Source organism: Hypanus sabinus (genome assembly GCF_030144855.1).
Source record: "Hypanus sabinus isolate sHypSab1 chromosome X2 unlocalized genomic scaffold, sHypSab1.hap1 SUPER_X2_unloc_14, whole genome shotgun sequence".
NCBI classification, from domain to species: domain Eukaryota; kingdom Metazoa; phylum Chordata; class Chondrichthyes; order Myliobatiformes; family Dasyatidae; genus Hypanus; species Hypanus sabinus.
In genome coordinates, this window is record NW_026778984.1 from 172,766 (window position 1) to 187,956 (window position 15,191).

At 44.1% G+C, this 15,191-nt stretch overlaps 1 long non-coding RNA gene across 2 annotated transcripts; it reads right to left on the reverse strand.

Moving 5' to 3' along the window:
• Nucleotides 1–781: 781 nt before the first annotated feature.
• Nucleotides 782–14,608, reverse strand: LOC132385744 (uncharacterized). Of its 2 annotated transcripts, none has more exons than XR_009509265.1 (3): nt 14,589–14,608; nt 12,762–13,028; nt 782–1,017 (listed from the first exon to the last, which is right to left on the reverse strand). It is a non-coding gene; the product is annotated as an uncharacterized LOC132385744 (long non-coding RNA). The 2 variants fall into 2 exon arrangements; XR_009509266.1 differs by lacking the exon at nt 14,589–14,608 and adding an exon at nt 14,445–14,463.
• Between the last annotated feature and the right edge of the window lie 583 nt (nt 14,609–15,191).

A 15,191-nucleotide genomic window follows, 5' to 3' on the forward strand; every position in this document is an offset into this window, starting at 1 on the left:
AGAACAAAGTTTCTACAGCACATTACAGGCCTTTCGGCCCACAATGATGTGCTGACCATGTCACATACTCTAGAAAATGTCAAGAACCTCCCTACCGCATAGCCCTCTATTTTTCTAAGCTCCATGTACCTAACTCAGAGTCTCTTAAAAGACCCTGTTCTATCCACCTCTGCCACCTTCGCAATGCATTCCATGCACCACCACTTTCTGTGTGAAACACTTACCTCTGACACCCCCTCTGTACCTACTTCCAAGCACCTTAAAACTGTGCCCCCACGTGTTAGCCATTTCATCCCTGGGAAATAGCCTCTGGCAATCCACACGATCAGTGCCTCTTATCATTTTATACACGTGTATCAGGTCATCTCTCACCCTCCAGCGCTCCAAGGAGTAAAGGCCAAGTTCACTCTGCCTGTTTTCATAAGGCATGCTCTTCAATCCAGGCAACACCCTTGTAAATCTCCTCTGCACTCACTGTATAGTATCCACATCCTTCCCGTAGTGAGGTAACCAGAATTGGACACAGTACTCCAGGTGTGGTCTAACTAAGGCGTTGTTTCTCTGTAACATTACCTCACAGCTCTTGAAATCAATCCCACAGTTGATGAAGCCCAGTACGCCATACGGCTTCTTAACAACACTCTCAACCGACGCAGCAGCTTCGAGTGTCCTGTGGACACAGACGCCACTATCTGGCTGATCTGGGTCATCGGACAGGGGTTATCGGACTTGAATTAGGATTTGTTCAGTGTTGCCACCTCCCCTGAACCCCGACTCGCTGCCTGTCCCAACCCCGGGAGGGTGGGAGTTTATCTCAGTTACGAGTCCGGGACAGATTCATTTTACAACGCGGAGACCAACTCCCATCTCCACACCTTCACTGGGAATAAATTCACGAAAAAACGTTAAACTGTCTTCTGGATTTGCGATGAAAACAAGTGTCTAAGAATCTGCTCCAGTTCCGCTCCGGTTCTGTAAACAGGCTGGGTCTTGGGACCAATGTCAGGAGTAATGTCCCTGTAAATATAAATGTGCGGAGAGTGAAATAAACACGAGATGAGAATTATCGATCTATTAATGTTAACTCGCTCACCACGTCCATCAACAGAACAGAAACACGGCGGATTCGGTCCTGAGCTGCCCCGGGTCCTAAAGTCCACCCGCACTGAGTCAGTTTAACGGGGACAAGCCGGGGCGGTGCTGACTGGAAAAGGGAGGTCAAGTTGAATCTTGGAAAGACCGTAAGACATAAGAGCAGAATGTGGCCGTTCCGCCCATCGATTCTGCTCCGCCATTCTATTATCGCAGATCCCGAGTCCCACTCAACCCCATACACCTGCCTTCTCGCCATGTCCTTTGATGGCCTGATCGATCAGGAAATGACCATCTTCCGCCATAAATATACCCACAGACAGCTTCCACCGCAGCCCGTGGCAGTGTATTCGACCGGTTCACTACTCTCTGGCTAAAAATATTCCTGCTTACCTCTGTTCAAAAACATCTCCCCTCAATGTTGAGGCTGTGCCGTCTACTCTGGATGCCCCATCATATGAAACACATGCACCCTGTCTCGTCCCTTCAACACTCGGTAGGTTTCGATGAGATCCTGCTTCCTTTCTGAGGTATGGGACCAAAAACATTGACAAAACTCCAAGTACGGCCTAACCTGTGTATTATAAAGGATCAGGATTATATACTTAATTAAATATTCAATTCCTCTTCAAAAAAGCCAACAATGTATTTTCTTTCTTTACCAGAGTTAACCTGTGAAATACCTTTCTGGGTCTCTTGCATGAGTCCCCCCGCAGCTCTGATATTTGAATTTTCTCCCCATTTAAACACTAGTCTGCACTATTATTCCTTTGACCAAAATGTATTATCATACATTTCCCAACACCGTATTCAATCTGCCACTTTTTTAACCAATCCTTCTGTTGTCTCAGTCCTGTTGCAATCACATTGTTTCCTCAGCACTACTTTCCCCTCCACCTATCATTGTATCATCCGCAAACTTTGCCACAAAGTCATCAATTCCATTATCTGAATCGTTGATACACAATGTGAAGAGTAGTGGTCCCAATACTGACCCCTGAGGAACGCTAGTCACTGGCAGCCAGCCTGAAAAGGCCCATTTTATTCCCACCTGCTGCCTCCCGCCTGTCAGCCATTCCTCTGTCCATGCCAGTATCTTTCCTGTAACAACATAGGATTTTATCTTTCTCGGCAACCTCATGTGTGGTACCTTATCAACGGCCTTCTGAAAATCGAAGTAAATGATATCAACTGCCTCTCATTTGTCCATCCTCCTTTTCACTTCCTCACTGACCTCTGACAGGTTTGTCAGGCACGATTTCCTTTTACAGAAACCATGCTGACATTGACTTGTTTTATCATCAGTCTCCAACTACCTCGGAAACTCACCCTCGTTAAATGATTACAATACTTTCCCAACCACGGAACTCAGGCTGACTGGCCTAGAAATTCCTTTCTTTTGCCTTCCTCCCTTCGTAAAGAGTGCAATTTTCTACTTTCCGATCCTACGGGATCATGCCAGAATCAAGTGATCCTTGAAATACCGTGACCAGTGCATCTGTATCTCTTCAACAGCTTTTCTCAGGACTCTGGGTTGTCGTCCATCTGTTCCAGGTGACTTGTCCACCTTCAGACCTTTGAGTTAGTCACACGCTTTTTCCTTTGTAATAGCAAAGGCACTCACTCCTTCTGTGTCTTCCACAGTGAAGAATGATGCAAAGTATTCACTAAGTTTCTCTGCCATTTTTTGTTTCCCATTACTACCTCACCAGCATCATTTTCCAGTCCTCCAATATCAGCTCTCATCTCCCTTTCGCTCCTTATGTAGCTAAAATATAGTACCCTGTTTTATATTATTGGCGAGTTTGCTCTCGTGTTTCACCTTTACCATTCTTATGGCTTCTTAGTTGCCTTTTGTTGAACTTTAAAATCATCCCGGTGATCCAGCATCCCACTCAATTTTGCTACTTACATGCCATTTCCTCAGCTTTTACACAGGCCTTTTGATTAATTTTTGGAAGTTCGACTGTAAAGTTTTATGAGATTTTTTTATTTAGATTTCTTGTGCAAGTTATACGCAAGTTTCTGAGATACAAGAAAGCACAAGGCAGTATTTATCAATTCTTATTATAATTAAGAATATTTGCTATGAGATAGGTGCCGGGGTGGGTAAATTACTATTTACAGATGATGGAGGTTTATGAATTTGAGATAGAAATGTCAATTTAACTGTATATAGGATGCCATTAGCAATTAATCAGTTGGCAAAAAGATGGGACTTAAGCTTTCAGCGGCAAAAAAACACAAGTCAAATGTTTTATAAACAGGATTAATAGACCTGCGCTTGATTTGAAATCATCTGATCAAACTCTTGAAGACGTGTAAGTGGTGAGATTTCCAGACAGGTAGATGCACAATGAGCTGACAGGGAAGCACCGTATCAGTAAAATAATTGATAAATATAAAGGAGCAATAAATATTCTCGGTGTCTCTGTGGATATTCTTCGGGTGCGACATGAAAATCTCTGCTGACCAATTACATTTGTTTCATTAGATCTTGTCTTGATTCTGTGGCTGATGGATCAGCTTCATCTCCAACTTTCAAATGTTTGGCTGTGAGACAAGATTCTGTTATGGTGCAGTAAAGTTGTCTGCTGTTTCAGGTTTACTGATTGATTTTTCGGAGGTTGAATTTAATGTTAATGTACTGGTTTAATTTGAAGGAGCAAAGAAATGATCATCCTGTTGGAGGTGTGTCGGAGGACTGTTGGGAACATCACAAGAAGAGTGTTATAGTTTAGGGTGCTTGGGTTCTTATTACGCTGGGAATGTGGGTTCGTTGAATTATGCAATATGTCCCACTGTGGCATTCCCGGCAACCCCAACTTGTTTTTGTAAATGCCTTTATTGATTTTGGGATACACGGTTTAATAAAGTCTCGGGACTTGTTACGCCTTGAAATCTGTTAGTTCATTGGTACATTAAGGAAATTTATTGTGATGTGTTAATACAGAAGGATCAAAATATAATTTAACTGGGGTTATTAGTGTGGCTGTTATTGTGCCCACATTATAGGTAACGATAAAGAAACGACATTGACCGATTTCTGGAGAACAACATTCTCGATACACTTTCAGATGAAGCACGTGACCCCATCGTGAACTTGGTCACATCCTCATCATGGAAGACAATCCAATTGATGTCATCCAAGAGGTCCTGCAGCATGAAGACCGATTGGTCGGACCAACAGTGGATGGATCATCTATGGCCGCTTCTTGTTTCAGCTTTTGCCTGTACATCGGCAGAAGCCGGATCAGAGAGTGATCTGATTGTTGAAGTGTGGTCGGAGGAGCACTTTTTAAGCTTTATGGAAAGGTCGAGTGTGCCAGCTCCCCGAGCGCACACCTGGATGTGCTGACAACACTTCGGAGGGACTTCAGTCTGCGATGCTGGATTAAAGTCAGGGCGACAATGAAGGCAGCCTCTGGGTGGGCAGTCTTCAGCGTGTTGAGGGTTTCGTACAGTTCCTTGAGAGCCAGGTCAGTATCAGCCTGGGGCAGAATGTACACTGCTGTGATGATAACACCATGAACTCCCTGGGCAGCCAGCAGGGTCTAAACAGCTGCTCCACATCTGGGCAACAAAGGATTGGAGCACATGCATATTCTGGGGGTTGCACCAAGCATTGTTGTTGACCATGAAGCATACCCCACCTCCTTTACTCTTCCCCGTGAGTGGTTTCCACCTGTCCACAGGGAACAGGGAGAACCCAAAGGGTTCGATGGCGTGGTCCGGTGTCTCCTCCGTCAACCAGGTCTCCGCAAAGCACAAAACATTACGTTCTTTTGTTTCCCGCTGGTGAGAGATTTCACTTATCAGTTCACACAGCTTGTTGTCCACGGACTGGGTTCTCATCATGCTGTGAATATGGGTTCGCTGGATTATGCAATATGTCCCACTGAAGCATTCTTGGTAACCCCACATTGTTTTTCTCAATCCCTTTAGTTGATTTTAGCATACACAATTTAATGAGGTCTCAGGATTCTGTTATGCTTGACAATCTTGATTCGTCAGTATATTGTGGAAAATTATAATGATGTGTTAAACATTGCTGCAGAAGAATCAAAAGATAACTTAACCGGGATGACAGTGTGGCTGTTTTTTGTTCATGAATTACAAGTAACAATAAAGAAACGATTTACCAACCATTTATCAGTATATACAGTAGAATTTGTTTCCATCATTTTAGGCTTACGGTGGGTGGTGGAAATATGTTCATGTAAAGTTGTCATTGTTCAGATGCCTGTTCGGTTTTGATGAGTCTTAAAACAGGTAGTTCTTGCAGTAGGACAGATTTACTGTTGGAAACTCATCAAACATTATTTCATAAGCAGAGTATTGGTTTATATTTCCACTTCTTATGGGTCCCTGCACACAGCGGATCAGTTACAAAAGCTGTTAAAATTTCAACTCGCACATCCAAAGCGAAGGGGTTGTTGGTTTGATAATTAAATCAAGATTGATGGGATAAAGGGCATCAATGGAGACAACTTTACAGAATGTTGTATTTCCATGTGAACCCGCATGGCACAAGCACATTAGATTATCCCAGAGAAAGAATCATTTCAAACAGTTCACAGAATAGTTGCCTCCATCTTAAAACATTGAAAAAGCAAACTGCATTCATTTTTAAAGAATTTCTGTCTGTTTGCATCTCTATGTGTTCCTTTGCGTCCTTGTATGTGTCTGTCCGTCTCTTTGTGTGTCTGTGTGTGTTTGTGTCAGAGACCCGGTCACAGACAGCGCTCGGTCTTTGTCGTGACGGCGTAGCTACTGAGAACACACGGCTATCCCGTCTACTCCACATTCCGTGCCCCCACCTATTCTGTAGCGCACAGAAAGGGAACAGACTGGCCTCTCCCGGAAACCACAAGCCTTCATCTCTGAGAGAACATTGCTGCTTTCCAAACTATGAAGAATTACACAACATCTATAATTCACTGTGCGTGTCAACCATCATCAAAGTGCGGGATGTGGGGACGGGTGGGTGGCGTCGAAAAAGGCGACAGAAAAGGGGGAAGATTAGGGAGGAATGTGTGGAGGAAAGAGTTGGGCAGTGTGGATGAGAACGGATGAAGAGAGGAGTACAGGGGAAAGAGATTGAGGCTGTAGGTATTTAGTCCCTCTCTCTCTCTCTCTCTCTCTCTCTCTCTCTCTCTCTCTCTTTCTCTCCTCTCTCCTCCACACTCCCTAACCCAGCCTATTCTGTAGCACATAAAGAGGGAACAAACTGGCCTCTCCTGGAAACCACAAGCCTTCATCTTCCGAGAAAACATTGTCACTGTCCAAACAACGAAGAATTGTACAACATCAGACAATTCACTGTGTGAGTCAACCGTCATCACAGTACGGGTGGGGGATGTAGGGACGGGAGGGTGGCCCAGAAAACGAGCTGCAGTAAAGGAGGAATTGTGGTGAGGGTGAGAGGCAGGGGAAGCATTGAGTAGAAAGGGAGAAAGAGACAATAAGGGAGAGAAGAAGGGGATTGAGTGAGTGGGTAGAGTAGGGAGGAATGTGCGGAGAACAAGGGTGTGTAAGTGGGGAAGTGAACGGATGAAGAGAGGAGAGAGAGTGTGTGGAAGAGAGGGAAATAGGTGAGGCGAGAGGAGGAAGAGAAAGGATGAGGGAGTGGGAGACATGAGATGGAGACAAAGCGACGGTGAGGGAACGGGGAAGCAGAGGTGGCAAGAGAGGGAAGGGGTGAAAATGGGGACAGGAGAGTTTGAGGCAGAGGAGAAACGGGCAATTTTTTGGAAGCGGGGTGAGGGAGGGAGAGGGAGAGGGAGAGGGAGAGGGAGAGGGAGAGGGAGAGGGAGAGGGAGAGGGAGAGGGAGAGGGAGAGGGAGAGGGAGAGGGAGAGGGAGAGGGAGAGAGAGAGAGAGAGAGGAGAGAGAGAGAGAGAGAGAGAGAGAGAGAGAGAGAGAGAGAGAGAGAGAGAGAGAGAAGAGAGAGAGAGAGAGAGAGAGGGAGAGAGGGAGAGAGGGAGAGAGGGAGAGAGGGAGAGAGGGAGAGAGGGAGAGGGAGAGAGGGAGAGGGAGAGAGAGAGAGAGAGAGAGAGAGAGAGAGAGAGAGAGAGAGAGAGAGAGAGATCGCCACACTTTGACCATGGATATCCAGTATCAATTCACATCTGTCCCCAGCAGGAAATCCTGAAAGCTTCCCGACAACAGCCCCAACCAATTCCCCTTCATCGACACTTTATTTGGAGTCAGAGAGCACTATAACAAACAAACCCTTTTTCCCATTTAGTCCATACCGAATTGTTATTCTGCGGAGTCCCATAACCGCAGCTGGACCATGGTCCTCAATACCCCTCCCGTCCCTGTACTGATCCAAACTTTTCTACAATGAAATCCATAACTTCCACTGGCAGCTCTTCCCCGACCCTCACCACCCTCAGAGTGAAGGAAATCCCACTCAGATTCCTTATAATTATTTTACATTTCACCCTTAAACTGCGACCTCCAGTTCCCATCTCACCTAACCTCAGATGAAAAATCCTGCCTGCATTTTCCAACACTAAAGGGAATAAAGTCCTTAACTTTTTCTAAAGCTCGAGTCCTCAAGTCCCAGCAAACGTAAATTTCTCTGCACTCTCTCTATTTTGTTGATAATTTTCCTTTAGGCAGATAACAAAATCTACACGCAATACTCCAGATTGGACTTGACCAACGACTTATACAACTTCAACATAACATCCCATCTGCTGTACTCAATACTTTGATTTATGAAGTCCAATGTGCCAAAAGCACTCATTTTGACGCTGTCTACCTGTGACGCCACTTTCAAGTCATTAGGAACCTGTGTTCACAGATCCCTCTGGTCTACCAACTCCTCAGGACCCGTGTCTTCATGCACCCCAAATCAGTGCACACCCTGAATTCAAACCTTTGAATATGAAACAATGTTGGATGAGTTTCCAGCAGTAAATCTGACCTGCTGCAAGAATGACCTTTTTAAGACTCTTGAAAACCGAAAGGGAATCTGAAAGAATTACAACTTTGCAGCAAAAAAATTCCTCACCCACTGTAAGCGTGAAATGATGACAAGCGATTCTGTTGCACCTGATAAATAGCTGGTAGGTCATTTTTTATTGTTACCAATAATTCACGCAGAACACAGCAACATCAACAATCCCAGTTAAATTATATTTTGATCCTCTGGAAAATGGTTAAACTTTCTCAATAATTTCCTTAATATACACTGAACCAACAAATTCTCAGGCAGAACAGAATTGTTAGACTTCATTAAATTGAGTATCTTATAATCAAATAAAGGCATTGACAGAAACAAGGTGGGGTTACCGAGAACACAACTGTGGGACGATTTGCATAACCCAACAAACACATATTTCCAATGTGATAAGAACCCAGGCAACGAAAACTAAAAACACTCTTCTTGTGAAGTTCCCAACAGTCCTCCAGCACACCTTTAACAGCATGTTCATGTTTCCCCCTTAAATTAATCCAATATGTTAAGATTAAATTCAAACTCCATAATTTCAATCAGTAAAGCCGAAACAGGGGACGACCTGACTGCACCACAACACAATCTCAAAGCCTGTGCTTGTATCACACACAAACATAATAAAGTTGAAGATGAAGCTGATCTATAAACCACAACCATAATCAAGAATAGATCCAATTAAACAAATGAGATTGGTCAACAAATACTTTCATGTAACACCATAGACTACCCACAGAGATAACTGAGAATATTTAATGTTTCTTTACATTTATCAATTATTTTCTGATCCGGTGCTTCCATGTCAGCTTATTATCCGTCCACATGCCTGGAAATCTTACCACTGACAACTTTTAAGGAGTTTGACCATATCAGTTCCTATCATTTCCAATCAAGTGCAGGTTCATTAATCCTGTCTGAAAAACACATAACTTGTCCCACACATACCTGACACAAAATGTTCAATTAAAACGACTCAAAGTTAGATAATAGCCCCTCCATCCTCATTTCCACAATTTCATAAAAATTCTTTCCTTCCATAAATACCATTTCCCTTTTGAATAGTAAAAATGCTGCTGTTACAACATCTATATTTAACTGGCTTTACTAATACCATCTTCCAAATATAAAAATGAATTCAATGTCATACTTGCCCACCCATACCTTTACAAGATGTACAAATAGAAACAATTAGATAAAAATTGTACAATAGCCCTCTCAATTGCATTTCCAAACATTAATCAAAAGTCCATCCTTCAATAAATATTATTTGCCTTTTCAATATCAAAAATATTGCTATTACAACATATTTAACTGTACTTTCCTAATATGATCTTCCAAACCCAAACTGATTCCAATGTTATTTAAGGCAGAGATTGCTAGGTATCTGAGTAGCCAGGGTATCAAAGGTTATGGTGAGAAGGCGGGGGAGTGGGACGAAATGGGAGAATGGATCAGCTCATGATGAATTGGCAGAACAGAGTCGATGGGCTGAATGACCGACTTCTGCTCCTTTGTCTTATGGTCTTATTCTACCGTTCCAAATTCCCCTCTGATAAAACATGAAGTTACCTCTTTTATCGAAAATATAATTCAAACACTCGATTACCATACATTCCACAAGTTTACATAAATGAGACTTTAATGATATTGGCCTACAAGAAGGAGGATCAGACGGGGAGATCCAGGTTTTAGAATGGGAACTACTACAACCATTTTCCATGAGAAAAGTAGATGGCCAAACCTCCAAATGTGATTCAGAAAGTTAAAATCAAGATTTTCTACAAGTTCATGATGTAGTCTATTCCCATTCACAACACTATACTCTGCCCCTTTTCCTTATAAAACTGACATCACCCCTCTACCAACTAACCTGTCAAGCCAAACGACAATATAATCCTGCACAGGAATAAAACTTAAAATGTGCGGGTTTCCTGAACAGATATAACATCGGAAGAATCTGACAAATCAGAAATAAACTGCTGAAAGTGTTGACCATGTAAAATCAGGCTTCTTGCATTTCACTTCAATATTTCAATCCCATTACATATCTTCACAAGTAGACTGGGATGCAGAAACCCCCACAACTCAGAGCATCATTTACAGCTTCCCACATAACACCAGTTACACCAAGATACCTTTCTGCAGCTTTCACAATAATTTTAATTTCCTCAGTAGGATGAGATGTCTGAGCAGTACAATTCACCGCATCCGTTATAAACATCACAAACTTCATTTTAACCAGCAATGAAGTATCTTTGGTGAGAGAACTGTGATGCCGGCATATATCCACTGACGTCACAGTCTGTTCTCTGAGTGAGATCACTTTATCCAGTTCACCTGCTCTGCTTGCTGTACTTGTCCTTGAACAGGCCCTTCTGCTCACTGTGTTGTTCTGAACCAATTGTCACTTCATGCCTTACAAAACCAATCCCTTCTGACTACACAAGGAACACATCCCTCCATTCTCCTCACATTCACGTGGTATCTAATAGCCTCGTTTGCACCTGCCTCCACCACCACCCGATATTCACTCCAGACACCCACCACTATGAGAATGAAAAGCAAAATCTCCTTTAAACATTCGGAGTCAGGTTTTATTTTTTTTTTTCAACAGCAGCTATGCAGAAAAAAGAGACAAAATGCACTAAATTACAAAATACTTCAATAGTGAAAAAAGGTCCAATGAGGATGTGTTCCCCCTTTCTCCTGAAGTGCATGCCCTCTGACATTGGACATTTCCTCCTTAGAGAAAAAATCCCGTCTCTCCACTCTGTCTGTGTCTCTTACATTCCTGTAAACGTCTGTCAGACCTCCCTCAGCCTCTGCCACACCGGAGAAAATTCCCCGAGATTGTCCGGTCTCACTTTATCCAGGCAGCATCCTGTTAAGCCTCTTCGGCTCACCATCCAAAACCTCCACATTATTCTTGCATTCGAATGCAATTCTCCAGATGTGGTTAAACAAGAGATTTATACAACTGCAACATAACTGCCTCACAATGGAACCACTATCTGGGAGTTATGAACTTGCATTCCAAGATCCCCCTGTAGACACAGTCCAATCGCCCCATGAATATAACAGCAACGAGATAATGCTGAGGCTTTATGAGACACGAGTTAGGCCGCACTTGGAGAAGTGTCAACAGTGTTGGGCCCCACATCTCAGACAGGATGTGTTGTCATTGGAGAGAGTCCAGAGGAGGTTCAGAAAGATGATTTTGGGAATGAACGGGTTAAAATATGAGGAGCACTTGGCAGCTTTAACCCTGTGCTCACTGGAACTCAGAAAAATGCGGGGAATCTCAATGAAATCTACCGAATGTTGAAAGGACTGGATAAGGTGGATGTGGAGAAGGTATTTCCTGTGGTGGGGCACAGCCACAAAGTTGAGGGGCCACCTTCTCAAACAGAGGTAAGCAGCTTATTTTTTTTATTAGCCAAGGTGTATTGGATCTGTGGAATTCTCTGCCACAGACTGCGGTGGAGGCCGAGTGTGTGGGTATATTCAAGGTGGAAGTTGATCGTTTCCTGATCGGTCAGGGTATCAAAGGATATGGCGGGAGGTCAGATATCTGGAATTGAGTGCGATCTGGGATCAGCCATGATGGAAAGGTGGCTGACTCAATGGGCTGAATGGCCTAATTCTGTTCCTATGCCTTATGGACTTATAAACAGAAGCCCCCTCAATCATGATGAATCTCCTCTGCACTCTTCCAGCACAAAACATCCTTTGTACAGAATGCTAAGCGGAACTGAATGCAACGTTTCAAGAACGTTATCATGTCAGGCAGCATCTGTTGAGGGGATTAGAGTCGATGGTTGGGACAGAACCCGTCACTTACGGCACTAACACAGGCCTTTCGGCCCAACCTTTTCATGCTGTCCTCCTGTCCATTTAAACTAATCCCTCTGCCTGTCTTTGACACAGAACACAGATATCTACAGCACATTACAGGCTCTTCAGCCCACAATGTTGTACCGACCATGTAACCTACTCTAGAGACTGCCTCGGATTTCCCGATCATATAGCCCTCTGTGTTTCTAACCTCCATGACGCTATCTAAGAGTCTATTAAAATATCCTGTTGTATCCACCTCCACCATCGCTGCCGGCAGTGCATTCCACGCACCCAGCACTCTCTGTGTGAGAAACTTACCCCTGACATTCCCTCAGTACCGACTTCTAAGCAGCTAAAACTACGTCCCCACGTGTTAGGCACTTCAAGCCTTGAAAAATGCCTCTGGCTATCCACATGGTCAAAGCCTCTCACCATCTTATACACCTCTATCAGGTCACCTCTCATCCTCCGTCGCTCCAAGAAGGAAAGGCCAAGTTCACTCAATCTATTCTCATAAGGCATGCTCTCCAATCCAAGAGCAACATCCTTGTAAATCTACTCTACACTCTCTGTAGTATCCACATTCTTCCTGTAGTGAGGCCACCAGAACTGAACACAGGACTCCCAAGTGGGGTCCAACTAAGCCCACAGCCCTGCCGTGTTGGGGTACAATTACTTTTGTACAGGTTAGGAGAAATATAGCTTCAACATCACCTCACAGCTCTTGAACTCAATCCCACGGTTGATGAAGCCCATCTCACCAGACACCTTCCTAACAACACTGCCAACCTCCACAGCAGCTTTGAGTGTCGAATGGACATGGACCCCAAGATCTCTCTGACCGTCCACAATGCCAAGAGTCTTACCATTAATATTATATTCTGTGTTCAAATTTGACCTGCAGAAATGAACCTCTTCATCTGTGTTGAACTCCATCTGCGCTTCCCAGTTCTGCATCCGAGGCAAGGAAATAGATTGCTGAGCCTCTGGCGAAGATCATTATGTCCCCATTGTCCACGGGAATTGTACCGGAGTATTGGAGGGAGGCGAATGTTGTCCCCTTGTTCAAAAAGGGTAGTAGGGATAGTCCAGATAATTATAGACCATTGAGCCTTACATCTGTGGTGGGAAAGCTGTTGGAAAAGATTCAGAAAGATAGGATTTATTGGCATTTAAAGAATCATGGTCTGATCAGTGACAGTCAGCACGGCTTTCTGAAGGACAGATCGTGTCTAGAAAGCCTGATGGAGTTCTTTTAAGAGGTGACCAGGCATATAGATGAGGGTAGTGCAGTGGATGTGATCTACATGGATTTTAGTAATGCATTTGATTAAGTTACACACGGTGGGCTTATTCATAAAGTCAGAAGGCTTGGGAACCAGGGATGTTTGACCAGGTGGATTCAGAATTGGCTTGCCTGCAGAAAGCAGAGTGTTCTGGTGGAGGGAGTACATTTGGATTGGAGGGTTGTGACTAGTGGTATCCCACAAGGGTCAGTTCTGGTACCCCTACTTTTTGTGATTTTTATTAACGACCTGGACGTGGGGGTAGAAGAATGGGTTGGCAAGTTTGCATAAGACACAAAGATTGGTGGTGTTGTGGATAATGAAGAGGATTGTCAAAGATTGCAGAGAGACATTGAAAGGATGCAGGAGTGGGCTGAGAATTGGCAGATGGAGTTCAACCCAAAGAAGTGTGAGGTGGTACACTTTGGAAGGACAAACTCCAAGGCAGAGTACAAAGTAAATGGCAGGATACTTCGCAGTGCAGCGGAGCAGAGGGATCTGGGGCTACATGTACACAGATTCCTGAAAGTTGCCTCACAGGTAGACAAAGTAGTTACGAAAGCTTATGCGGTGTCAGCTTTCATAACTCGAGGGATAGAGTTTAAGAGTCACGATGTAATGATGCAGCTCTATAAAACTCTGGTTGGGCCACAGGGAGTACTCTGTCCAGTTCCGGTCATCTCACTATAAAAAGAATGTGGAAGCACTGGAAAGGGTACAGAGCAGATTTACCAGAATGCTGCTTGGTTTAGAGTGTATGGATTATGATCAGAGATCAAGGGAGCTAAGGCTTTACTCTCTGGAGAGAAGGAGGATGAGAGGAGAAATGATAGAGGTATACATGATATTAAGGGGAATAGATAGAGTGGACAGGCAGCGCCTCTTCCCCAGGGCACCACTGCTCAATACAAGAGGACATGGCTTTAAGGTAAGGGGAGGGAAGTTCAAGGGGGATAGTAGAGGAAGATTTTATACTCAGAGAGTGGTTGGTGCGTGGAATGCACTGCCCGAGTAAGTGGTGGAGGCAGATACACTAGTGAAGACTACTAGACAGATGTATGGAGGAATTTAAGCTAAGGGAGGCAGAGTTTAAGGGTCAGCACAACATTGTGGGCCGAAGGGCCTGTACCGTGCTGTATTGTTCTGTTTTCTCTCCATTTCTCGCTGGAATCTTTCTTTTACTTTATTTTTTCACTGAAGGCACGACACAGTACAGAAAACTTAATGCATTACATGTTCCTCCATTTTGCTTTTACACCTTACCCCGAAACAACAACACAACGTCATCAGTGGGGCCTTCCGGGAGTTGTAGTCATTGGTCCTCGTTCGCTCCCTGTCAAAGCATGTTTCGTCAGAACCACAGACGTCACCGAAACAGACCCACCGGGGCGCGAAGGGGAATCACACCCGTCCTTGTGGGCGCCGAGGCCGGCGACACCGACAGAAGCGACTCGCTGATCTCCGCCATGGCGATGGAGCGGAAGAGGAGGGGCTGATCATGGGCCGATTTCCTCCAGCCTATCGCAGCTCAAATTTAATACTAACCCCTGCTGTCATTGGCTGTAGTGCCCGTCGCTCAAGTGGGAACTCAGAGGGTGATTAGTTTATTTGAACGTCAGTCAGCCTTCCTGTCTTTATGAGTTTGGATTTGGATTAATAATGGGACAGGAAGCAAATTGGGAGAAATGTGAGTTTTTGTGTGATGGTGCATCAGTCTCCGAGTTACATTATTAACAACAAATGGGCAAAGGCCGTGGTGAGGAAGTAGGTGATTTATTGGAGGTTATATGAAGGGATATCAAACTTGAAATTGTTTGGGATATGATTTAGAAAATGGGATTTGTGGGGATCATAATATTCCAGTGTTGATTAATGAGGGCAAAATGATTGTTACTGAAACAGGGAAGGTTGTGTTACTGGCTGGGTCATTTGCTGAGATTCATAATCAGGATAATTTAAGTGAAGAAGTTAAACAATGTAGGGATATGTTTTTCAGTGAATACCCTGATG